Source organism: Rhynchophorus ferrugineus, unplaced genomic scaffold (assembly GCF_030347505.1).
Source record: "Rhynchophorus ferrugineus isolate W39M unplaced genomic scaffold, kcgeb_rfMv2 rfM2, whole genome shotgun sequence".
Lineage (NCBI taxonomy): Eukaryota > Metazoa > Arthropoda > Insecta > Coleoptera > Curculionidae > Rhynchophorus > Rhynchophorus ferrugineus.
Window position 1 is genome coordinate 50,932,834 of NW_027472581.1, and position 27,238 is coordinate 50,960,071.

The window sequence follows — 27,238 nt, forward strand, 5'->3', positions numbered from 1 at the left end:
AATAAATTTGAAGCGAATTTGCGATGAATCGTGAATTTTTTTATCCATTCGGTTAATTTTAACTTAGTTTACTGAGGACTTTGATAAATTGACATTGACAACCCTGGTCTTTTAGCATTCTTAATCCACCTTTTGACTTACTACTTCAGCTGCGATAGTTTTGCCCAACATTTACTAATATAAACTAACCTCCTATCTCTAAACGTCTCAGTAATTGCTTCCATTCCAATAATAAACACACTGTCTTTGTAACCAGAACAGTATCAGTAGTCAGATATAACATGTATACACATTCCTTTTAATCATTTAACCGCTTGGATGTTTTAGTTGCAGCCATATATATGGTCGTCGGTACTAAACCTAAGGGCTAGCAAGTGACCAAGTTTAGAAGGTTCTAGAATAAATCCGGTCTTATCCAGTCTTGTTACAGGCATGATTGGCAAGATTTTCTTGTCGAATTGCTTACTTTTACATATGTGATTAATCTTTTATAATTGTGATTGGCATAATTAAAAACAACCACGTCTGGACGTTCCATTCCATGTTACTCCCTAGCCTTTTAATTATATCAAAGTTTTATTCAGTCTAATTACAGTTAATCATAAATTAATAAATTACAGTGAGTTCATTTCATTGGACGCTCTGCATCAATTCAATTCTTGAATAAGCATCAGTTCCGCAAATATACATAATTGATAAAAAAACACAAAAAACACTTAAATTCAAACAGAAATAAAATATAAATATTGTCTATCTTTAGTTACGACTATTACCTACGTCATCTTTTAAAAAACTCAAGTTGATCTTTTTTGTTGCTAGGTATCTCCAATTGAATTAAAATAATAGCTAAAGCAGGTAAAACGAATTCATTGTTAAGTTTGTTTAACAACTCTTTCTATTTATTCGTTTTTGTGCTGTAGTACGATGACTAAGTAAAATATTATGTAATAGAAAAGGAAATATAGCCACAATGGTCAAGGCGACAGGACGGTCCTCCTACTGCTGCGATAATTGCAGATTCCAGTCCCGTCGGAACATGGATAAAATTTATATTTGTGACTGAATCATAATTCATTAAAATTAATAGTATTTTTTTAATATACTGAATTATTCAAAATGAACATTGAACTACTGAAATATATATACAGTCATTATTTCTTTCTTCTTCCCTAACGAATAGCTAATATTCAAGAAAGGCGACTTCAATATTTAACATTGTAATGTTTCATGAAATTGCCGTAACAGAATAATATGTTATGATGAGTTATGATCAGTTAGCTTTTGCTACCATAACCTTATTTTTTGTCATTATTTAGTTTTGATATTGCTTTCAATAATATCATTTCACGTTTTCGTTTTTAAACTGATCAAACGTTTATTTTTCCCATCTATTCATCGCAGAATTTAATAAAAAATGTACCACTACCTACTGATTACTATTTTATCTTCATCAAATACATTTGTTTCTAAGGTGATATTAAAGACAAATACTCAGAATGTCCACTAATTTACCTCAGACATTATATCTGGAACAGCTTGAGCTTGATATCGGGTTATACATCTAAGATAAGTAAATACTTTTGCAGCTAGATCAGTTGATCCAAACGCCACATTTACGTATATACCAAAGTTTTATATTGACAATCTTATCACCATTTGGTATGAGCCTCAGCTCCTCCTTTCTACTTATTTTCAGCTTTATTGTCGTGCTATTAGAAAATTAGTTTTATTTTTATTTTAAGCCTTTCGAGTCCTGTTTTGTACTGTACGTTTTACCGATTAAGAAGGAAATTGTGACGAAGATTTAGAAATCGAAGAGAGCTTGGATATAGCAACATCTGAAAAGATGTCATATAATATAATGGATGCAGAGTAAAGAGTTATTGAACTTATGCTGAAAATTCCTTTTATAAACTTCTCGGTAATTGTGTTTGTTACTGAGGAATTGTTTAAAGCCTTCTAAAAGATAAATATCCATTCAGTCTGGTGTTTCATAGGATTTTCCACTCAGCCCAGTATTACTCAATGTTTACATGGCTCATATCCCTAGAGTTGAAATAGTTAAATTCTGGTTCTATGCCTCGAAGTCCAAGAATATCTAAAAGCGAGATATACAAACAGAACCTTATTCTTGTCATGAAGCTCATTTGTCTCCTTTTTCATTATAATAACAACAATATTAGAATGCTTACAGATGTGATATTTGGTAGATCAGTGCGTTCTTTCTTCAAGCTTTTGAAATTGTTGAGAACTGAGCTGAGCTTTTCGAGAATTGAGTATTTATGTTGCGATCATTCTTGGAGTGGTAAGGCACCCTCTCAGAAAGTCTAGAGGAAAAGCCAATAGCTCAGCCTTCTCTTGATCTGTGAACCTTTTATTTATCTCATTGATAATGCTCCCGTTGCCCTATAATAATATGTTTGAAAGTAAAGAAGATATTAAACAAATTTAAGCATTTGGTGTTAGTGCTAAACATGATTTTCAAATATTACTATTGTGGAAAGTAAGAAAACTGCAAATATTTTTTTACTGTAAATAGACATTATTAATGATGTTTCCTTATATTAATAAAAATCATAGATAAATCATATACATTTATAGTGGAAAACATCATTTCTAACTGAAACAACGAAATATATTTTTGGGACTCCCTTATATAGAAGCCGTTTTCTTGTAAAACCTGTTCTAAGCACACGTGCATCAGCACTGTCCCACATTCACAACATGTTTTGAGAGTCATTTCTTTTCGTCAGCGTTGGTACGTGTCAAACACATTTCTCGTTCGAACATTAGAGAGCTTCCTAATTTAGTCAATTTAGATGGCCTAAAAATTTTTAGTTAAATTTAATCTTATCTATTGTTGATGCATATTCGTTTTAAGCAAAGTAAAATATATTCAATAAAATTTACTTCCTGTACAAACACCAGGATGTCATACAAATATTAAAGCAGTTAAGTGTCTAAATGAACAGCGTAAGAGGTATAAAAACCATTCATAACCTACTTGTTTTTATAGCCATCTGCTTCTTAACTCATAACGATTTAAAACATGCCATTATTTCATTCTGTAGACATTTACAATTAGAAACAATTGGTAAAATTGCTTCAGATAATATTTCATTCATTTTTTACTATTTATTAGTCTTTATTATATTAAATCCTATAGAGAGATGTTATTTTAATATATAACATTTTTATTAATGTATAGTAAGTAGTATATTATATTAAGAATAAATCAAAAAACATTCAAAGTATGCTTATAAATACGGTAATTTTACACTTCTGTCTAGGCATATTGACAATTAGAATCCAAAACATAAAGTACATCGCGGAACTCGAAGGCGCGACTACTACAACATTAGGAGACCATTGCTTTAGATGTATTAACCATTGCCATTATCAATCTCTTAGTACCGATAGAACCGGTTAAGTTACAAAAACCATGATTTAAATTTTTTTTTCGATTTATTTATCAATTTTTTTTACTTACTTCATTTTCCATTTAATTTGTCTAACACTACAATCGTTTATCTATTACAAACATTCTACTTTTTGTTAATCTCCATACGTTTATCATCACTTTTATAGATCCTTTCTCCTATGAATAGTTCGTAAAATTTCGTAAAATTTTCAGCTGCAAAGAGCTAAATACAACTTGCCGAGAGTTTTTATGTTTTCTAATTCTAAGAATAGTGTGACTGGAAATAATAGAGCGCCAGACAGGACGTTAAAGGTTCATAAAAAAGCTGATGGGAACATACCCCGCTAATAAAAACGGAAAAATATTGTTGTAACCATTGTATTGTAGTGTAATGGATAAATATTGTCACCCTAGTGAACCAAGTCCTTTGAATTTCATAAACTGAAAATATGATAAATATACGGAATCATCACAAATTACAATAGAATATTATTATTTATTTGATACGTAGCTGACGTAGTTGTTTTAGTTGCACGGTTTGTATGGGTACAGGTCTTATTTATACATTATTTTAATAACATCGGTAATTTATTTTCAGTAATAATATCATTCTTTTATATATATAAACTAAAGGTTTATCTGAACTGGGCCTAAAGTTTAACGTGGGATCCGAACCACGGTCCTCAGCATTAAGCCTATCGACCGGTGAGTGACCAACTTTAGAAATCATCCCAGGAGACATCCAGTCTTATCCAGCCAGGTTATTGGCGTGACTGGGATTATTTTCCTTGTCGGATTTTACACTCTTTCCTAGAACATTCACAAATTTTAAATCACAACCATGCATTTACGACTATGCTCCAGCAGGATTCGAACTCGCGACTATCGCAACAGTAGGACGACAATATCATTCTAATGTAAGTATTTACTATTTTAAGTACTTTTAATTATCTCTAAAGTGTAATTAACGTAATATAAGAGGTAAATAACACAGTTGGTAACATATGAGGTTGGGTCTTATTTGGTTTGTTTATTACGAATATGAAATGGATATTTTGGTAACTGTATCAAATACATTTGCATCTGTATCTTCAAATTACCATCATAAAAATTTTCTATAGGTTTGCCTCCGAAACAATTTTGATTTGTCTTATAGACCACTTGATTTCAATAATACTATTCTCACAGTTCCTAAGTGCCGATTGTATTGTTATTACTTACTCTTTAAAGTTATTATCTGCATTCCATTTTCTCATTTATCTTTTTCTTTCCGTTGGTTGCACAAAACAATTTTTTTAACTGTGAAATAAATAATCCAAATAAAATCGAAGCACGCTAGAAGTTCAAATGTTGGATCGCGAAAGTAATGGTTACTAAACGGTAAGTGACATCAATATTTCATAGTGTTTCTGATAGGTGTTTAACTTAAAATGGGGAATTTTAAAATTTTGTGTTTTTAGTTCTAGTAAAATCTTAACATTAATGTCACTTTTCATTTAAAAAATAAATGTCTTTTTAATAATCTCTAGTCATAGTCATCTGGCCTATTGTATAGACCGAGTAAAATATTTGAGACTAATCTACAGGATGACCAAACTGTTACCACGGAACTATTGCAATTTGCTGAAGTCGTATTTGCGCGAAAGAAAATTTAGAATTTCGCAGTCTCAAGATTTAATATTTTTTAACACTTTTAACACTTTATTTTAATTGTTAATTTCCGCAGGGTAGTTTCTTTATACTACTCCTGTATCTGCTCTATACTGTTGTTATCTTAACAACAAACGAAACAATACTTGAAAGACTTGCCGACGGCACAGTCATTATAACAAAATATATATGTCTGCCTAAGACTATGAAAACTCAAACAAACAAAATACCTTAGAACATCTAAAGAAGGGCTATTTCTTTGGCGACAAACGTTCTTGCAAAAGTTACTATGATACTAAATAATAATCCCCATTTCCAGTCCAATGAACCAGTTCAAATAAAAACTATTGTTTTTAAAAGGTTCTTCCACACACAAAAATCAATCACTGTATATTGTTTAATTTATTCATTTTTGGACTGACGCAACCTTAAGTGGGTTCTGAACAAATAATTAATTGACAATTTGAAATAACATTTCGGTTATGTTCTTATATAAGACAAAATATTTATATGGTGTGGAATTAAAAATCACGAATTATCGAATAACATTGTAACTAAACATGAACATAATATGCAAAAAGCCTGAGCAATAAATTTACAAATGCTTAAATAGAATCGCCTGGATATTATTTAACTTATTATTTTATCAGCTTAAGTAAATATGACCAACTTATTCCAATTATTTTTATTATATAAATATTTAGGCACTAACTAAACAAGGAACTAATAATGTATCAAATACCTCAACATTTACCATTTCCCTTAACATTTCGCTTGAATTTTCCCATATAATGCATACATCTTTTTACAAAGCGTGACATATGCTTACGATTCATCTAAATATTTACAGAAAACGGGGATCTTTTTTCGTTCACAGCCAGTTTTTATGCGTCGTATTTTACGATTCCATATTTATTGTTGCGTTCGCATCTAACAAAAAAGCCATCAACTTCTATCGCTACGGTTCAATTCTGGTCAGACTTCTGGCCCGTCGCTTTTTGTCTTTCACGTGCTCTTTCTCCGACAGCCATCGACTTCTTTGTGTCGCCTGTGTACCTGCATCGGGCAATGTTGCCACGTTCAGTTCCAAGATATTCTTATTAAATATTTACCTTAGTAACACGTTGTTCAAACAGTGCTAGATACTTCGTTATTTTTTGGAGATAAAATCCTGAAGGAATTGTTATCTTAAATACATATAAAATGCATTTTTATTTACAAATATATTGATATAAATTAATGTTATGACTACGGAAATAGTCAAGGGCAAGTTTAAATCACTTAAATGTTGTGTTAAATAATTGTAAAATATTTCAACCAAGTTATTTCATTAATTACCCATATATAGAAATAAGAAGAATTTGAGTTGTCTTAATGAAGCAAATATAAATATAGCTAAACAAATTATGTTGGAGTTAATTGCTTATTTGTTATAGTTAATGATGAACAACTGGCGTAATATAACAATATTTATGTTATGTGTTTAGAAACTATTAAATGTATGCTTATAAAATGGTTTATTATTTGATCCATTAAAACCAGATGTTCTAAAATATTATAATTAAAAGTTAATCTGTGTAATGTTCATATATAAACATCTGATCCTTTAACCAAGAGCATTTTCTGTGGATTGATAATTTTTATAAATGGATTGCAGTTTATGAGCTCAGGGTGAATAAATGCAAATGATGGGCTTTTAGCTACTATACTTACGACACTAGGTCCATTCTTTCTGCTGTGGGGGTGCCATTCGCGGGTTCGAATCTCGCCGGGCATGGTAGAAAGAGACAAGATTATTAAAATCCGTCAAGAAATGTCGTCCTAATAATACCAGTAATCTTGGTCGGGATGTTTTCTGGCGTAGTCTCAAAGTCTATCACTCGCAAGTCGATAGATTTAATGCAGAGGTCCAAGGTCCACTTTAAACAGTAAGTGATCCAATCCAGATGAACTCTTAGTTAGCAAAATGGCGGCTTTAAAATATAAGAACATAATTCATTAGAAAAACAATAGAGATGTTAAAGAATAAACCACTTCGGTGTTATTTTAGTTGGTAGTTCTGTATGTCTCTAAAATGAATGACCGATTTTCCAAGTGTAAATATATTATTTATAAAAATATATTTAGTTATTCGCATATAAGAAATTTTTCACAATCAGATTTTAATCATTTAAGACATTGGTTTTATAGGGGCAACGTTTCAAAGAAATATAAGTAGTAACACATAATTCATAAAATTCAGATTTCCTGATTGGTGCGGATATGTGAAAATAATATTAATATGGAAATGTTGCGTTCTATAGGGTTGGATGTGAAAGCACTTGAAATGCAATAAAAGAAGTCTTAAGTTATAACATAAAAAGGTATTTAAGAAAAAGTGTTCTTAATCTAATTCGAAAAATTTTAAAGTGCAATCCAGTGGTAGAATATAAGAAATATCGCAGAAAAACGAAAATAAACTAAACTAAACCATGTAAAAAATAAAAAAAGTTTATTCATAACATATCGATACATTCTTCATAATCTATCTCCTACCATTAGTTGTTGATGCTAATTAATAATATTTATCAAATCTAAGTCAAAATTTATATCGACCAATTCTAAAATATTAAGTTTAAATATGAATCAAATTAACATATAAATTATATTGAAATGTAAGTGATATTATTTCAAAAATAATAAATAAATTTGTAATAAAATAAGTTTTGATAGGATTTGTAAAGTAAAGAATTATACAAGGTCGATTTCTGGAATATTTGAGAACCAGAAACATTAACTGCCTTAAAAATAAAGATCTATATATAACGAACTATTTCCTCTAAAGCCTATTGTTTAGTCTTCTTCCCAAATTAAAATTGATCTTTCAACATCTCTTTCGACTAAACCTGTTATATCCGTTTTTTTTTTCAGCGTATCCATCAAATCACCATTTTCATCGGCTGGGTCTGTCTCAACCGGTCGACTATTTTTAACATTCATCTTGTGTTCGGTCAAGACATGCCTGATAGTCGTGGCAACGTCGCAATACATTCTCATTGCTCTTCTACCTACCTACCTACCTAGCGGACCCTATCTCTGCGAACTGTTATAAAATTTATTCGAATTCCTTTTGTGACTAGAGGCAGACAGAGACCCAGCAAAGAGATTGTCCTTATTACAAAAACATGCACACTGTCGTTAGCCTCGCTCGCAGGCCTCGAGGAAAATAGTTTTGATATCTTTCTCGTCGAACGACCTGTTGCTGGTTCGCGTTTTTGCTATTGTTTTTATTTGAAATTTTTGATAAATTGATTGCATAGAGGCAAGGTCCAATATTATTGTATTGTTTATAGTTTATATTTGTTATAAAGATTTTAAATACACGGTTAAAGTGTTTTGTAGAATTTAATCACTTATTTTGCAAATAATATAAATCGAAAAGTATTATATGACGGTTTTGTATCATAGTACATAAATGACAACTTATATATTATTATTGTTGATAATTATGTAATATTAAAATAGCATTTACATTCACTGAATACACCTAGTTTTTTAATGTAAATAATATTGTTATTTTTCTTTTATTTTTTAATATAAATGAGTTAACATAATATAACAATAATATTAAAATTAGCAACAATTTTATAATAAGTTGCTTTGATTTTAATATTTTTATGATAAATATTTACCATAAACATACACACATTATGTTGTAAATACAAATATAACTTTCTAAAACTAGAATTATTTTTCAGTAAATTATGAATATATTTATAAAATATTATTGTCTATCCAAAGAAAAAAAAAACGTGAACACACGTCGTCTAAATTTATGACGTCAAAACGTCGCATTTTTGTCACATTTAACTTAAAATTTTAGTTTATTGTGGCTTTGATATATAACAGCTATGTATGTAAGTAAAATAATGGAACAAAAATGTCATAAAATTTATATCAGGTCATTCTGATCACTGCATTTCTTCTTAATTTCTTCTGTTCTTATGTGCGTACATTTGATTTGATAATATTAGATTTAATTACTGCTTTCTCTTTAATGAATTTGCCATATCTAAGCGCCAAACCAACGTTTGCCTGTTTATAACCTCTTATGATGCATATTACTAATGTTTTAAAGAATCTTGAAGACATCTTAAAACTGGAGGATTTTTTTAAAATATAAATATAATCAATAATAATAAAAACTTTAAAATATATATTTTAAAGTCTCCTTTTACCAACTATGGTTGGTTTATCTGGACTGGGCCTAAAGTTTAACGTGGTCACCGAACCACGGTCCTCAGCATTAAGCCTACCCACTGGCGAATGACCAACTTTAGAAATCATCCCAGAAGACATCCGGTTTTACCCAGCCTGGTTACGATCATGCGTGACTGCGATCATTTTCCTTGTCGGATTTTGCACCCTCGCCTAGAACATTAACAAATTTTAAACAATCACAAACATAAATTTACGACCATGCCCTAACAGGATTCGAACCCGCGGCTATACAGTAGGATGACCGCCCCATCGCCTTTACCACTGCGCCACCAAGCCGGCTAGAGGAATTTAATAGGTTGATTAGGTTACATGCTCGGACGCATTAGACAGCATTGTGTCTCTTTTTAAGTGGAATAGAATCAGCAGGAAAGTATTGTCATTACTACAATTTTGCTATTACAATTTGCGATAGGCAATACATTCGATACATTGATAACGTGAGTTCACTGCCATATTGGATAGACCATATTATTGAGTATAACAGAAAACAATAATTCATTCAACAATTTCATAGATTTCCTGGGTGAGATGTTCAGCAACTAATTATACTTGTCAACCCTCAATAAACAAAATTGTTAGATCCACAGGATAAAGATTCATTTGAAATTACGGATACGTCTTATATTACGAAAAAACTAATTATTGGTGCTGTTAACTTTGGAACAACAAATCGCCAAGACATCTCAAGCATATAAAATTTTCTCGACTGACAATTAATACCTTATAAATTTAAAAAAATAAAATTTAAAATTTCCAATATTACACTATAATAACTACAGAAAAAATTACATCAATTATATTGAGATATTAATTATGAATACCGATTTTTGTTAAAGATATTTTTAATGTAATTATTTTGTGGTTTGTGTAGTAATTATGTTTTATTATAGATTGTTAACCTACACTTTTTTATAAGCTGAAATATATTGCTTGAATGTGTGTTGTTTTAATTATAACTATTATAATTACATTCCATAACACTATTATTTAAAAAATCACATTATAATAATCGTATTTTACTAGCAATCAATTAATACAGCATTGTTAGATTATACTTATTTATAATAAACGAGTTATATTATAATTCCATTTACTTAATGGAGAAAATTACCTTCATTTGTTTTTCTAGGAAAAAATGTTTTGTATCTTAGGTAATAATGAAATTTATTATTAAAATGAATGTTTATCGCTGTGAATTAAAACTAAGTTGGGGTTTGCCGTAATGTCAGTGAGTCATATATCACAAATTGGTTTTTAATGATTTTGTGTTTCAATTCATATTAGAGCCAATCTCTTTCCTGGTTTGTCATTTCTAGGTTTGTTACTCTTAGGCGTTTACCTACTACTTTAAAGTCAAATCACAATGATTTAAATAGTTCCTGAAATAATGTATAGGAATCTTCACCAAACAATTAATCCAAATATTCGCGATAATTGTTGTTGGCTATATGCGCTGTCTAACTATAGTTCGCCTTGTCGAACACTACTACACTATTTTAAGCTTGTTATAAAAATTTTTATTTTTATTCCAAACAATAACATACCAGTACCAGCAGTTAATTAGCTGTAATGTCTAGTTTTTAATGAACAATGTTATTAATTTTGCTCAAGCAACTTAACCTGCCTTTCTAGCGATGAAATAATAGAATTATTAATTATATTATCACGTAACGAAACGAACAATAAGGATCATAATATTATTTATTTTTGCGATAATATAAATAAATAAGTGAAATGTATAATGAAAAGAAGATTCAATTTAAATATAGTAAATTAAAATAAATAAATCACGTAATATAGAATTATTTATTCAAAAATTACATACAAATTATGGTTATACTACAGATGACCTTAAATTTTTACCTGATTATTCGTAATATATACTGGACAATTCATCGTCCGTAAATTCCTTTCAAAGTCAGATCTTAAAAGGGTCGTGGGGTAGCCCATTATTTCGGATATTATATCTCGGGTGTCTGCTGTACAAGGGTCGTAAAATTGCCCCTAAGTCTTAATGCTTTCCAACAGCTGCTGTTCACTACACCCTCAGTCCCTAGCTTTTTCAAAATATATACTGTATGTTAGAAATATAGTTATTTATTATTTTAAAGAATGAATTATTTTTTAAATTAATTCAGAAATTAAAATAGAATATTCAAAAAAATGTTTAAATGTATTTATTACATTGGTGCTGGTTTTATAATAACTTAAATCTAGATATGTATTTAGGAGGATCCATCGGCCTTATCTTAATATCTGGTGTAATAATATTAACTATTGTTAACACTGCTGTATTTCTATTAATTGAACCCCACTACTACTAGACAAGATCAAATGGTTTGATTCTTTTGAGCCTGTATCCTGCTCTGGTGTTATCCAAGAGTTGTATTATTTCGATGTTGACATGAGAATGGAGTCTGTCCTTATGTCTCCTTGCAATTCTCTTGATCTCCTGAGTGAGAGTCAATATCAGGACTTCGTTGTATGGTATTTATATTAGTTCTCGCGTGCATATTGTAGTTTTCAATACTTGCTTATTTAATTGCAATTTGTCATATATATCTTGTGATTTTCTTACAATTAACCAAATACATTTCTCGAAAAGTCCAATTCCTTCGTTTCCTTTTTTACACATTCCTTCCAACGAAGTTTTACATTCAGTCCCAGATACTTATCGTAGTTGCTCTATGGAATGATTTTATTCTTTACTGTTATTGGGGCTTGTGCAGCCTGATTATATGTGAACTGCATATGCATAGATATACTTTCGTTATTTTCCAAGTTTTGGTCCAATTATTTATATTGTCACTTGCATGTTGCAAGTGCTGTATATCATTTGTGGTATATCACATGTGTATAATAAGTAAAGAATTAGTCCCAATACACTTCCTTGGCATCAGTAGGCTTCATTTTGTGTGACTCTAAGCACTCTGGCTGTAATGTAAGATATCAATAGCCCAGTGTGTAGTTTTAGTAACGTTTATGTAGCTTATGAACAAGGCCGTGATGCCATACCTTATCAAAGGCTTGTGCTACTTCTAAGAATATAGCTGAACATGCCTTTTTACCTTCATAGGCTTTTTGAATTACATCTGTTATTCCACCCACCCGGTAAATTGTCGAATGTAGGCCTATAGACGTTTTATTTCATTTCATATGGTGATTTTCAGGCTTTTGAAATCATGATAATTTGATGATTTTTCAAGCGTCTTGGACATGTTTTAATTGAAATGCTGCATTGATTAAGTTGGTGAGTTTTATAATTCCCTTTCTTGGTAGTTATTGCAGCAATTGTCCTATTATTAAGTCATAGCCTGGTAATTTCTTTAGATTAATGTCCACCTTATTAACTTTGTTTACTTATTTCGGCATGACTAATTAAACTGTCGCGTTTTCACATTCTATGTTCGGCGAATTATCCTCACCATGAGTTTTGTATGGTGGAATTTTTCTGCTTAAAAATTTAATTATTCCGCAGCCTTAGGAGATATATTTAGTGGAATTCGATTTTTCAATTTTTCAGCAAATCCTTTCCAGTTTGTTGTTCCGTTTGTGCTGGTGTTGGTTGTTAACATTGAAGTTTGTTATATGATATGTATGTGTTTTTTGTGTATTATGACAAACAGCAATGCATTTTGAACAATACTTACGTTCGGATAGTGTAGGACCTTCAAATTTCACTGAAGGCAAGTAAAATAAAGGAAATTAATTAGATAATCTGGAATACTCCTTTCGATTATCCTGAGTTACATTATTCTATTTAACATAATTATTTGCTAACGTAAATTAAATTATGACCCTATTGTGGTCGCAAAGATCTGAGAAATAAAATAGCTGTAATACTTTTCAACATTTATTAAGTTGTTTAAGTGTTTAGTAACGGTCCTCATTGAATATGGTGAATTTTTAAAATTTTTTTTTTTTTTTTTTTTTTTTTTTTTATTACTCTTCGTGAGTCCACAATCTGCCCTATTGGCAATAAGTATTTCTTCTGTTTATATTATATATACATGGCATGTAGAAAATCACTTCATTAAGCAATCTTCTGTACAAAATATTATCTTAATTAATTAGACTTATTCTAATGCTTATTCTAAACTCTACATATGTCCAGTAATCAGATCAGGTGGTGTTAAACGTTTTAGTCTACGCACTTCACTATCACGTCGCATATTTAGCTGATTAGCGAGTACATTGGGATGCACTGACAGTCTTTCGAAGTACTTCACACAAACACGTTGGATTAGACTCGTTATAGGTTCTAGAGGAATATCGCGTTGTATCACTTTATTTGAAATATAGTACGGAGCATCAACAATGGCACGCAACACCTTATTTTGGAACCGTTGAATGATGGATATATTAGATTTGCTAGCGGTACCCCATAGTTGAATTCCATATGTCCAAATGGGCTTGAGTATAGACTCATACAGCAATACCTTGTTATCTAATGATAACTTGGATTTGCGCCCAATGAGCCAATACATTTGATATAATTTTAGTCCTAGTTGTTTCCGTTTAGAGAGTATGTGCTTCTTCCAGGTTAGGCGTCGATCTAAATGCATACCAAGATATTTAACATGCTCTGCTTGGGGGAGTTGACAATGATTGATATTTACTGGTGGACATGTTTTTCTACGCAGGGTAAACGTTATATGCGTGGATTTTGATTCATTGGCTTTAATGCGCCATGTCTTCAACCATAATTGTATTTGCTCCAGGTGGGTTTGTAGGTTTATTGATGCTGTGACTGGATCTGCATGGGATGCTAAGATTGCTGTATCGTCTGCATATGTTGCCACAGTAGTTATTTTTGTAGTGGGCAGATCAGCCGTATACAGAAGATACAGTACTGGACCCAGTACACTACCTTGCGGAACTCCTGAATATATGGGATTTAATTCGGTATGTTCATCGCCTTGATTTACGATAAAATGTCTGTCAGTGAGATACGATTTTAGTAGCTGATAGTCCGGATGAGGGAGAAGTTTCTTTAGTTTAACCTGCAAGCCCGTATGCCATACTTTGTCAAAAGCCTGAGATATGTCTAGGAAAGCAGCCGAACAATATCTTTTGGCATTTAGGTCAGCGTTTATTTGGTTTACAAGTCTATGCACTTGTTCTATAGTCCCATGCTTATTGCGAAAGCCAAACTGATGTTCTGGAATAATTTTTCTTTTTTCTATTATATAGTTTAGTTTTTTTATGTATAATTTCTCGAAAACTTTCGAGATTATTGGTAATAAACTTATAGGTCGGTAGGAGGTCACATCTTCTGGTATTTTTCCTGGTTTAAGTATCATTAATATTTTAGCTACTTTCCAGATACTAGGGAAGTAATTAATTCGTAGCATAGCATTAAAAATATATGTTAATAGTTTTATAGCCTTTTCAGATAGTTCTTTTAAAATTTTGCCAGTAATTAAGTCATAACCAGGAGCTTTTTTAATATTAATCTCTCTCATTATTGTATGTTTAACTTTTTTGACCGTTAATTTCTCGTGCGGTAAATCCATTTGAAATGGCGAATCTAGAAAGCTAGTAATTTTATTTTCGTCATCTTTATGTAGCTGAGACTGGAAAGGTTTAAAAACATTTTTTAAGTGTTTTGAGAAAATGTCGGCCTTCTCTTTATTGCTTCTCGCCCAATTATTTTCGCTTGTTTTAATAGGTTGGTTATGCTGCTGGGATCTCCTAAGCTTTTTTGTTGCTTTCCACAACGAATAGTCTGTAGCCTCAGTTGATGTCAAGTTTTCTAGGTATTCTTGAATGCCTTGGTTTTGTTCAATTTGGATTAGATCTCTCAGCTCTTTTATGGCCCTATTAAATTTTCTTTTATTCTCTTCAGTCCTTTGCTGTTGCCAATTTCGTCGTAACTTTCTTTTTTCTGCTATCTTTTTCTGTATTGTACATGATATATGTGTATTTTTTCTTGGAAATGTTTCAATGTTGGGAGTCGCGGAATATGCTGCCTCCTGTATATTTTTTGTAAGATTTATTGCTGCTATTTCTATATCCATTTCAGTTTGTAACGGTAAGTTTAGAGAGATATTTTGGTCTAAGTTTTCTCTAAATGAGGGCCAGTTAGTTCTATTATTGCACAGAGAAGGGGGTTTATCTTTGATGGTAATTTTTGAAGAAATTGTTACTATTATTGGTGAATGATCAGAAGACAGGTCGAAACATGATTCTGCCTGACACTTTTTTGGATCAATATTTTTTGTAATACAGAAATCTATTGTATCTGGTTTTTTATTTCTGTCTGAAGGCCAATATGTTGGTTCACCAGTAGAGATATGTTGTAAGTTATCTTTCCTTATGGCTTTGAGCAGTTCTCTACCTTTTGAGGTTATTATTCTTGAACCCCACATTAAATGTTTTGCATTATAATCTCCTCCTGCTATAAATCTATTACCTAGCGTACTGAAGAATTCTTGAAATTGTTCTGCCTTGTTGTTATGTTTGGGTGGGCAATAAATCGCAGAAATTGTTAATGGTCCATGGGCTTCCTCTATGGTTATACTGGTGGCTTGCAGGTAGTCTTTGCGGAATTTTTCTTTTTCGAAATGCTTTATATCATCTCGAATTATTATGGCTGTACCTCCATGTGCTTTATCATCAGGGTGATTTGTATGATAAAGCTTATATTTAGGAACTTTCAGATAATTCTTGTCCGTAAAGTGTGTTTCGGAAACCATCATAACGTCAATATTTTGTTCATTTACGAACATTTTTTAGTTCCCTGGCGTGTTGTTGAAGCCCATTGGCATTCCAGACGGCGATTTTGTAGCTATTGGTTTCAGGCATTAGGCAAGTTTGCTGACGACGGTTGTGAGTAGACCAAGCATCGTACTCATTTGATCCATTAGTTTGGCCATCATATTTTCTAATCTTGAGATGTTGCTAGTTTCAGTAGGTTGAGATATTGTCTCTCGTTTTTGTGCTGAACCATTTTCAACTATTTGGGCATAAGTTATGTCTGGTTGACTTGTTCTGGTGGGTAGTGGTAGATTGGTAGTAGTGGATTGTTTTTGTTGATGCCTTTTTTCCCTTAAGGCAGGATAGAGTTTCTGCTGTAGTTGCTTGTGAACTGCGCAACCCTTGTAGTTCGCTGGATGATTTCCGTTACAGTTAACACATTTCACTTTTTCATCGCGAACTTTACGAGTACAATCTCCTGTCTTATGTTCTCCTGCACATTTTACGCATCTATATGATTTGCGACAGTAAGTCTTTGTGTGCCCGTGCGCTTGACACCTTGTGCATTGTGGTATAATTCTTTTTATATGTGGTGGTTCGCATTTAATAATATTATTTTCCAATTTGGTGATTTCATACACCGCCTTATTATTTCCATTAGGTTTTATGTCTATATAAAACATAGGCAGAGGTTTTTTTGTCGTGTGATGTCGTATATTGTGAATATTTACGACCTCGTGGCCTTTTTCAGCTAGTGCTACCTTGATGGTGTTAAAGTCCGTCCCGTGATGTAATCCTTTTAATACGAATTTAAATGTTCTCTCGGATTTTGGCCTGAATGTATGGTATTGGGTATTTCTTTCATCCAATTCTTTAATAAGAACTTTAAAGTGATCCGCTTCGAACAATTGGATTTTAATTGTTTCATAGCTCACTGTTTTAATTGTGTAGTTCGTAGTAATGGTTTTCAATAAGTCATGGATATTTTTTATTATTCCTACCTTATAGACTGTTATTGGTGGTGGTTTCGGAACAACTTTTTCAGGGCTTGGTTGTATGTTCTCTTCAATTTCTTCCGACAGGTTGCTAAAACTGTTTTTTGTCTCTATCGGTTTCTGCAACCAATAGTCACTGATTCTTGTTTGTTTCCTCGCGATTTCTTCTTCTGGACTTCTCAATCGTTTTTTGTTAATGACTGTAGTCCATTCTGATGGTGGAGTTTGCGTTATTGCTGTTTGTTCTAATCTTATATCAAAGTGTGCAGGTGATTTGGTTGAATCGCTATGGTTTGCCATTTTTTAATTTTTAATATTTTATTTAATTTACTTCCAGCGGATAAAAAAATAAAATAAATACATTGTTTATTTCACGCACTTCATTTTTCACTTACGTTATTTTAGCACTAGTTTTTTACTATAAATACTATAAATGAATTTCAAAAGGACTGTTGTAAAATAAGATGAAATAATTTTAAACACTAATAAAAATGAGATGCAGTCCTTTTGTCTGGTCACGTAAACACGTATTCACTACACTTTAGGTCCACTGAGAGACGGATAGCCGCATCTGTTATGCGTTTTTAACACTCTATTAAATAACCGTAATAAAATACTGGGTTTTTTTAAAAAAAGGTATCCTTTTATAGCTTGGACCGTATTGAAAATACGTCTTCACCCTACGAAGGTTGGAACTGAACTAATTTTTAAAATAATCAACAAATGATTTTTTGGTAGCTCTCTATCCTATAGTATTATTATAAATCAATATTTTGCGATTCTTTATTACTCTATCATATCCATATATCTTTATCATATCCATATATCTTTATCATATCCCTTATATTATTGCACATATACTAAAAGTTGTTTATTATATATCTGACAGGTACTATACAAATAAAATATTACCTAAACATCGCTTTAATATATTTTGTAGGTCAATTATCTCCAACACCCTTAATTTATAATAATTCAATACCATTTTGTCATTTTTTTTTATTTTCTGGATAATAATATCCACTTCAAGACTGAATATACATGTAACGAAAAATTCACTATTTCAAATTACTTAAGTTCGTAAAAAACCACTATAATTCAATAAATATTTGTTTTTGTCACAACAACTCATTATGACAATTAAAATAACACAAAATTAAGTTGTCCGAATTAACAATTTTTCAATTAAAGTATCACTAATATTCGAAATTAACCTGTCGTTTTCTTGTTTGATAGCACTTTGTGGTGCTAGAATTGCATTATGTTATATAGTGCGACTTATACGGTATTGTATTGCCTATGAAGACTCTATATTCGAAGCCACAGCTTGAAATTTGTATATATATATATATATATATATATATATATATATATATATATATATATATATATATATATACATATTGTTTTTTTACGATTTTAGAGTCCTTTGTTACTTTTTGAAAATACTAAAAAATATTATCTACTAAATATATATCTACTTTCAAGATAGATTGAGCCCCTAGATAAAACTTAAGAAAGTCATTGAAACGCAGAAGGTAAAAATTGTTACGAAAGAAGGCTTTTAGAGACCGCCTAAATTACGAGATAAGAGAATAACAGAAGTGATATTTTAATTTTAGTAAAATTTCTCATGCCAAAAGTGACAGAAGTCAATTAAAAAATATTCATTATTCAAAATATATTTCAAATATGTTATAATTGTTTAAATAATATAATTCAATAATTTGTACATAGTATTTTAATTTAAAGATATAATCATTATATTAATGATGAGAGCAGACATAATAGCTGATATGACCTTGGACAATATATGAATATAAAATGGCAACAAACCTTTTCAGTTATTCTAATCGCCAAAAATTTTGTTTATTATTTTAGCGATACATCTGCATAAAAATACCACTATCAAAAAGTCAACACCTACAGTGGTCTTTAAAACATTCAAACACATCTTAGGTCCCATAAAAACAGGTCATAAAGAATATATTTAAAAGGACACCATGACAAATTTATGTTTCGTCGGTTCTGATAATTAGTTAACATATTGAAGGTAGAATTCTATATGCTAACACACATAAGAATATACCCACAGGCTGTGTGCGAACAACTTGACTCATTAGAGTTATATACCTGACTTGTTAAAAAATACATGTTTAATTTCCCTCTTAATTTTGTTTAACGGGTCATATTAGCTCGAAAATAATGTATAAATGTTTCTTTGTTAATGATTTATTTATAGCTAATGTATTTATTTATTTATTATTAATTAACGATCCAAATTAACGCATTATTTATTATTAATTATTAATTAACGCTCGAAATTTTTAGGGTCGGGGTTTACATAATTTTTTTACAAAAATATTTTCCAGTGCTGGTAAACTACAATAATTATAGGTTAGATTTTAATAGTATACCAATAAGGCATATTCATGTTCATAATATATATAAGTTATACATAAGTGAAAGTTTAGAAAACAAAAACTGTTAATTTACTTGAAAATATTATTTTATTTAACGGAAAGAACTTGTTGAACGACGATATACAGCGCCACTGAGGGTTCTCATTTATTAGAAAACATAACCCTCCGTCTCATTTGTTAATCACACAATGTCACTTGTCACTCTTGTCATAATGACCTATTTTTAGTTTTATTTTTTTTTCCATGACGAGCAGCTAGAACCAAATGGTCTTTTGGTGATTTCGCTTCAGGTTCGGGGTAGTGAGTATTTCGCGGGCGACAGAGACCCTGGGTTACAACTGAGATTGTCGTAGTTGGTTAACTACCGACCTTTGTGGATGGGTATGGATTCAATCGAGGTGTTGTCATATTTTAAGGCGCCTATGGAGAACCTTACGCTGAGCATATTCGTGAAATTCTTCACAAACGGGATGCCTGATTCGAGGTGAGTGTTGACGTTCCTCATAAACCATGGGGTATTGAGCAACGCGCGAACTTTTTTGGATTGGAACACTTGGAGCAGTTCAAGTTGTCTCTCAGAGACATACCTGTACCACACGTGTGCTCCGTAGAGGCAGACTGGACGGACTAGCATTTTATACAAAGTCGCTGCCTGGGGGATTGGGAGTTTACTTTTTCTGCAGAGGAGTGGAAATAGTAGGCTGTAAACGCTATTGCCTTTGCAAATAGTATGCTGTATTTGGGCTGACCATTGAAATCTGCGGTCGAATTGGAGACCGATGTATGAAACTTTCTGGAGCCAGGGGATAGGGACTTTTTTAATTTGGAGACGATAGGCGATAACTCCTTCTTGCGGTGGAACAGAATAGCTTAAGTTTTTCTCGGGTTTATCTGTAGCCGCCATAATTTGTACCACGCTATCGCTTGGTTCAGCTGGACTTGGAGTCTGTTACGAATAGCGCCGGGACAATAACCGGTTGTGAAAAAGCGGTATCATCTGCATACAATGCTGTGTGGGAAAGTTTGTGGAGTGGGAAATCAGCCATATAAAGGTTGAATAGGGCTGGGGCTAGTGAAGTACCTTGCGGGACTCCTGCGGAAATCTGTTTATTAGAGGATGCTGCGTCAAAGATCTTCACTTGAAAGGACCTACCGTCCAAGTATGAATCTATCAGGGAGATTAGGTCATTCGGTAGACAAAGCTGTTTCGCTTTGAATATTAAACCGTGGTGCCATACTTGAGCGAAAGCTTTGGAGACATCTAAGAAGATGGCTCCAGTTTTTCGACCTTTTCTTAATGCCTGGTGGATTGTTGATGCGACGCGGGCAGCTAATTGAAGACTTGAATGTTTGGTACGGAAACCGAATTGTTCGTTCGGGATTATAAGCGTGTAATATCGCTATTTGGCAGGTTTGGAATTTATTTTTAGTCGGGCTATAAGACCACTTTTTTCATTGGTTCATTTGAATTGGCCTAGAAAGGCATGTGATTGGTTCATTTCTATAACGTGATTGTTGGTTTCAGTTGGTTTACGAACGCCATTTTTGTGTGTCAGACATTAAGTACGATCAGAATCTGTGTCTTAAATATAATCAGTATTATTTGATTTTATCCAGTGTATGTGGGGAAATAAAAAACCAGACGTAGTTCTCCTTGCAAGGAACAATACAAGTTAGCTAGATTAAGGATGTCTGTGTGTGACAGCATTGCTTTTACTTGGTACGTATACAATTATTTATATATATATATATATATATATATATATATATATATATATATATATATATACTATTTAAAGGAATACGACAGAAGAAATCCTGAAAATATTACCCACACTTTAAAACCGAAATGTGCCCAAATGAGGTAATGGCAAATTTACATTGAAAGTAAATGTGATTACACTTCATGAAAAGTTTTTTTTTTCGTTTAAAAGGTTTTTTGTAAAGTGCCATCAACTTAAAACTTAACTATTTTGAAAGGATTCATTTACTTGAAACAAATGTATATTGGTTAAGATACTTATAATTAGTATTTTGACTTAAAGCTCCTTAACCCAGATAACCTCTTCAACAAGGATGTTAATAAAATATATTAATAAAAAATAATAAAATACAATTTGTAGACCAACAAGATGAACTTGATTTTATAGAAAAGAGATTATGATGCTTCTTTTATTATATTGTTAATACATATCTATATTTCAATTATATCACATATTTCAATTTTTTGTTGGTGTTCTTTAAATTATTACTATTTGGTATGTTTTCTCCATTCTGACATATATCATACGATTTAACTGTTTTAATTATCCGTTCCATAATTGTCACATTAATATTGTAAAAGTAATTATAACTTGCCTCAATACATATTTGTTTTAAACAAGTAAGTAAAATATTAACAGACACAGACTTTTAGCTATGCTGCTCTGCTTTCGGTATGAGGGAACAAAAAGATAGAAATTTAAATACATTTTATTTCAATTAAATCAGTAAAAAAATATAAAAAGGGAAAAGTTATAGACAGTTTTGATTATATTTGTCAGAAAATATGTTTTGAATTAGATTGCAGCCATTTTTATAAGCACGTTTAATTTTTAATTTATGTACATTATATATATTCATTATATACTTATATTTTAGCTTTTTGATATTGTATAATATTTGTATTCATTTATAATTTTATATGAATGGTTTTGAAAAAATATATTTTGGTTTTATTTCAAATTTAATTGGTTAGTAAAATGTGATGTCAGAGGTTAGTCACGTGATGCGTATGAAATCTTCGACCAATAGAATGCTCTCCTAATAAAATATTTTCATTACAGGTGCCTGTAATGTCATTTAAAAGTAACCAATGAAATTCACCGAAATGACGTTCTTAGCACCTTCCTGCTGAGACCACGCAAAACAATTCTGAAAATTTTTGTATTAGGTTTACACTCTATGGTCGGGTGTATACAAATAAACTTTTCCTTGATATGTTTTCTGTATATGGTCGTTCGTAGTAATTTCGTTCGATCTTCCCTAGTAATTTCATTTGATCTTTCATAGTTTATTTTCATCTAACAAATTCTAACATAACTTGTTCGATTTTTTTATAGAGTTTCAATGTATCAGCATCTAGATCTTTATATCAAAATAAAGAATTCAACCATTAATGACTCCTGTCTTCTTTCTGCAAGGTAGCCAGCACGTTCATTACCCTCTTTGCCCGTATGCCATGGTAACGATATGAATGAAACAGATTTGTGATCATTAAATCATTAAATTAATTTCAATAGTAACCTCGACTACAGGATGTTTGAATTGTGTGGAACTAGGGTTCTTGAGGGAGCTCATAGAGTCTGTGGCAATTATACCAGTCACTATGGGTAGGTTATCCAACGTAGTCATGTATCTTATCAGGAACCATTAGTAAATATGAAGTGGTGGTTATTTTCTTCCATTATTTGATTAAAAAAGATACGAATGCTATGCGAGTTGATCTCACTCTTGGATGATCGATCTCAATATTTGGTCGAGCCCATGAAGTTATTTTCTTTATTAGAGAAGAACGCAAGGGCATAGATCAGTTTTAGACTGTTTCTAATATCCCAGAACCGTAGATATTATTATCTATGATTTATCAACTGAGTGTTTAAAATTTTCAAAGAAAAACATCTTGTATTGTGATACGTTTTGCTTAAACCAGAGTTAGGTTCGAAATAAGCTAATATCCGTAGGACATTAACCACACTTCCGAATTAATATGAGCGAGCCAATTGAGGCGGCAAGTTATTAATATTTATTGGGATTTTCATTTTCATGTTCATTAGTTATTGGAATGACATCAGTCTCTAACACAAAGTCACTTTTTTAGGATGTTAATGACTTCTCTTCTCAGCACTACGTTTGGATTTCATAATCATTGTCGTCTATATGCCTAAATAAATCCACTGCATTTAATGCAATTCAATTTAAGGATTTTTATGCTTTTTTTTAAGTCTTGTTATTCGGGCTTGTTATATGCAATTTGTCGATTGAAACCGGGATCGTTGTAGGAATCTTCTCTTATAATTTCCGGATAAGATAATAGTATGAAGACCTTTCTTAATTATCAATAGGTGTGACAACCAATTCGATTTGTCTTTTTCCTAATTTCATTTTGTGTATATGTTACAAAATTTTATTATTATTTTTGTATTGTTTGGGCTCGGCACCGACTTGAATCTGGTCAGTTGGTAATAGTTAAAATAACATTATGTTTTAATTTTAAGTGAGTTCCTTATTTATTTTTTGAAGTGGGTTCAATTTTTTTGTTAAAAATTTAATTTTATTCTTTTTAGCGGTAGATATTTACTCAATAGCTTACCCAATTATTTTATTAAATATTACAATGGATAGCTCAATTAAAAGTGCAGCCCGTTTAAGAAAAAACATCAATAAAGAAATAGTGATTGAAAATAAGGAACGCGTCCGGCCCCGTGGTTCGCTAACTTAGTCTAGGTAATTTGACAAATTTTCCAACTAAACTAGAACAAAAAAGGCTGCTGCCTCCGTTAGGAATCGAACCCCAGATATCCGCCTATAAGCTTAACGTTCTAACCGTTACATCATAGAGACAGTTACCACCATTGTTTCTACGCAAACTGAGTGGCTGAACGGCTTCCGATTTTCCTTTACATCAACTCAGCAGTAAAATTATACCCATATATCTGATTATTTTATTTAAAAAAATATGTGAAAACTTTGTACGTGCCTTTGAAATTTGAGCGTTTCCCTTGATTCTAAAATTTAAGGCATTGAAAGAGCCACGAGCTTAAGACGTATATATTTGGATAAGTGCAGCGGTATCCACATAGAACGAAGATTGTGCTGTTTCTGTAGCTATTGAATCTGTTTCTGTTGCATTGTTGATATTGAGTAATACTAGTGCCAACAGGGAACCCCGTGGAGCACCAGGATGGATGAATCTGCTAGTTAAAAAAGAATCACGATATCGTATAACAAATTTTATTACAATAAATAGAATAATATACTGAAACAAATTTTCACTAAAACTCACAAAATAAATAAAATCCCTGTTCAGATAAATCATAAGAGGTCATTCATGACTAATTTTTGCATAATCTAAACACTAACCAGGATATCCAGGACATGCAGTGCATAAATAAATAACGTGTTTTCTTTTTTTCTGTAAATAACATAAAATACATAATTACCTATACTGCTTTCTTCTCCTCTATTTTTCTGTCCAGTATTTTCAAAACATGTTCGCTGAAAACCGCTCTGGAAGTAGGTTTGGACGGTGCCTTTAGTAACCTTTTTATGACAGACAAACGAATTTCGTAAATTGGAATACAATTGCTTGAATATTTATTGTAAAGTTAGGGCACGTTTCATATATATTTTTCTACTTTTGGCACGAGAGGGCCCTGATATATCGATATTTTTTTCATATGAATCAAAAAAGTATAAAAAATCAAAACCAAGCACGTAAATGACTCACCTATAGTCTTCATATATTGCCGATATTACTGTAAGGGCACACTGCTAATGACATACTAAATACAATTCTTAGAAAGACGACCGCACATATAACGCCCTGGAGCATAATTGGCGTCAGATGAAAGCTTCATATTACGCGCTAGAGCGTTATTAGCCGTGAACGTGTTAAAATTTGTAAACGATGATTAATGAACTAAGATGTCAACCATTTGGTTTCCGGGGAGATATTGCTAAAAATTGGATATAATAAGTGGTCGAGATCCTTGATCTAAAAACTCTTCAGGAAATTGGCTAAAATCAATCACCTAAAATCACTAGGAATATTGTATTTTGAAAATAGGGATAATTTTAACTAAACAAATAATTAATTTAAAGCTATTTAATTGTAATTTAATTAATGTTTCAAGTTACAGTATATGAAACTACTGGATTTTTATCTATGATGTATACTTTTAGTCCTATGCCAGTCCTGAACATCCTGTAATTTTATCGTGTAAAAAGAAGATCCATTTCTTTTTAAATCCTTTTTTGTTTTATTACTTAAGTATTTAGATAATTTACTAGGGTAAATTTTTAGAACAGCTTTAGAAAAGGTCTTTGAGGCTTTCTGTTTATAATACTAATTGGTATTAAAATATTCTTTGAAACTCATTTATTTTCCTACGAAAACGGTTTTTCATTCGAATTTAAACTTAATCATACATATGTCATATTTATTAATTATTGTGTTGTTAATATGCCTGTGGTGTTGATAAGCAGAACTATAAGGTCCAACCTTTTTTTTTTTTTTTTTTTTTTGGCCTGGAACCGGGTAGGGGAATCCTGTTACGGATACCTGGTCGGGAAGACCCGCAAGAATAAGCGAGTTGGACTGGTTATGTGGAGGCTGCCTCTGGGCTACCCACTAAACCCCACCCTATCAGCTGATCCAATGACCCTAACTGATACTTCTTACTGTTAGTAAGGAGGGTGCCCGTAACCGGTAACACCGTTAAGAGGCACAAGGGCCAGGCAAGGACGTGGCGTCGTTATCACACCACGCAGCTTGCGGTACATGAGTTAATCGCTCGCCGGAGAAGGTCGAGACCATTAGGAGTTAGAGCACGACGGGGTAGTGTCGGCTGTGATAGAATAAGGCTACGAAGAGCCGAATGAGTTATTGGCCTAAGATATCGGCCAGCTCGGTAATACATCTATTGTCCGAGAGACGAAGATTGGAGAGATATCTAGAATAAACCTCGGATATAAAATCGTGAACTTGGGGGACGTCTGTTTCTCTATGAATTTGATTGTTCCTGACGAACCATGGGGCATTGATAATTCTCCTGAGAATTTTATTTTGAAACACTTGGAGACGTTCCACCTGGCTGGGGGAGACGTATTTTAGATAGACACTGGAGCCGTATAGAACGACTGATCGAACCAGCATCTTGTACAGGAGAGATTTTATAGATAGAGGAAGCCTGCTGGCTCTGTTGATAAGCGGGAACAGCAAATTAACAATACCTTGACCTTTATGGAGGGACTTTTGAATGTGGGAGTTCCACCTAAATTTGCGATCGAAGACAAGACCGAGATAGGTGGCTTCTTCTGACCATGGGATTTCGGCGTTCTCGATTTTAAGACGCGAAATGCTCGGTGCAAAACGCTTCTTGTGGAAGAAGATGGCCTGGGTTTTCTGTGGGTTGACCTGCAACCTCCAGAAATGTAACCACTGGACCGTCTCATCGAGTTGTTTTTGGAGTCTGCTTCGGATGTGCGGTGCTACTCTTGAAGAAGCAAAGTAAGCAGTGTCGTCTGCATAAAAAGCAGCCTCAACTTGTGGTCTCCTAGGTCCAACCTCTAACATCTATAATACCCAACCAATAATCAGACTTGGTAAAACCAACCGGTAAGTTTACAGCTGACGCTTCTGATTCACCACCACTATTAATTAACAGTTCCACTTGGTGGTTAGTGTAAACTCCAATTACTAAAGAGGAAACTCCTTAAGAATTTATTCAAAATTGTAATATCTACTATATTTACTGTGATACTTGTGAATACGAATGCTACTTAAACCATAAACCATGACCATACATATGTATTTATTATGATGATATTTATTATGTTTGTGGTGTCTATTAGCAAAAGTGTTAAATCCATCATCGAATAACTATATCCAACCAGTAACCAGACTGGGTAAAACCGGATGTATTTTTGGATGATGATTAAATTAATTACTTACCAGTCGCTAGATTTAATACTAACAATTGTGTTTCAAAGCCTAAGTTAAGCAGAAGTTCCAGTTAATGATTGGTATC